This window comes from Orycteropus afer, unplaced genomic scaffold (genome assembly GCF_000298275.1).
Source record: "Orycteropus afer afer isolate SDZICR_OR568_19922 unplaced genomic scaffold, OryAfe1.0 scaffold00085, whole genome shotgun sequence".
Classification (NCBI taxonomy): domain Eukaryota; kingdom Metazoa; phylum Chordata; class Mammalia; order Tubulidentata; family Orycteropodidae; genus Orycteropus; species Orycteropus afer.
The window spans coordinates 9,983,865-9,985,779 of record NW_006921672.1 but is presented as its reverse complement, the minus strand read 5'-3'; positions in this window follow the sequence as shown (position 1 = coordinate 9,985,779).

The following is a 1,915-nucleotide window of genomic DNA, read 5'->3' as shown; positions in this document are numbered from 1 at the left end:
TGAAGCCCACTGTTACCAAAAGGGCAGCATTTGCCCACAAAGTTCAGAAGTCAGGAAAGGACAGGAAAGAAGGATGAATGGAAACAGGGAACTGAGGGAGGAAGTGGCAAGAATGGTGTTACATTGAGGGGATTCCAACCAAAGTCACTAAACAAAATGTGTATAAATGGTTGAAAGGAAAATGAATTGTTCCTGTAAACTCTCACCCAAACTATAAGAAAAAGAGTTAAAAAAAAAGTTTACCCCTGAAACCATTAAAATATCCTATAATTTGCTGTCTAGTGCAACAAGGCAATGCATTTTTTTTTAAAATGGCTAATAATGAAATATTTCAAAGAAAAAAAAACTAAGAGACCTATGAATGCATCAGGAGCTCTGGTGGCATAATGCCTATAGCATTTGACTGCTAGCCAGAAGGTTGGTGGTTCAAACCCACCAGCCACTCCTCAGAAGGAAGACAATTGACTCCATGGTAATGAGTTTGCTACTACTGCTCCTAACTTGGAAGGAAGGTTGGGCAATCTACTTCTGTAGTGATATTGCCTTGGAAACCCAAGGAGGGGTCGTTATGAGTCAGGGCTGACTCGATGGCACATAACAACAACAACATGAATGCATCACCAAGATTTAAATGATGTTACCCTTGTGGCATGTTTATGCCACTTCTCTTTTTTAAATAAATAAAATATTAAGAATTGAGATTAAAAAAATAACTCCACCTTTATCTATCCTTCTCTCTGTGCCCCTAAAGGTAAACACTGTTTTAAACTTGGTGGTGCGTAGGTCTCCAGTTAAAACATGAAACAAAACAAAACACATGAATGTGTCCATGTACAATGCTTTTGCCTTTTTTTTTTTTTTTTGCTGTGCATCTTATCAACTTAGCAATTTACATTAGAAAATGTAAATGGTATAGAGCTTGCCATTAATTTTCCCCACTCAACATGATGTTACTGAGCTCTTGCTATGTTAATGCATGTTACTCATTCATTTAGGTTAATTCTTATGTCACCATTGCCATCCAGTCAATCTCAACTCATATAGGGCAGAGCAGAACTACCCCATAGGGTTTCCAAGGTTGTAAACCTTTTGGGAGCAGACTGCTGCATCTTTCTCCCTTGGAGAGGCTGGTGAGTTTGAACCACTGAACTTTTGGTTAGCACTGAGGACTTAACCACTGTGCCAAAAGTGTGGCAGTGAATTTTTGCCAAGATATCTTTAAGTGCGTGCATGTGCATGTGTGTGTATGTGTGTGTGTGAGTGTGTATTTTGTTAGAGCAGAGGTTCTCAAAATGTGGTTCCCTGCTCAGCATCACCTGGGAACTTATTAGAAATGTGTATTCTTAACTTCCCCTCCCAGTCTAACTAACTCAGAAGCTCTGGGGTAGGGTCCAGCAATTTGTTTTAACAGCCTCCTGGTGATTCTCATCCTTTGGACCCAGGGTCCCTGTGCTGGGATCCCTCTAGGAATAAGAGACACACAGATAGAGAAAGTCTATTTAGATCCTTGGCCCATTTTTTTCCCTCTCTTTTTTTTATTTAAATTGTTATTTGTGTGAAAGTTTACAGAGCAAACTGGATTTCCATTCAACAATTCATACACTTTTTTAGTGTGTGTGACATTCATTGCAATATCTACAATATAACACTCCCTCCTTGTAGTTGACCTTTCCCTTCATCATTCCTTCCTATCCCTTCTTGCCTTCTGAGCTTTATATCTAAGCAAATACTGCCCTTTTGATGCATATCTTCTTGGTATTACTGTTCACCTTATAGGCCTTTCTATTGTTTGGCTGAAAGTTGAGCCAAGGAGGTTGAGTTCAGTTCCTGGCTTGAAGGCTACCTAAGAGCCATAGTCTTGAGGGTTCCATCAGTCTCTATTGGACCAGTAAGACTGTGGTTTTTTTTTTTTTTT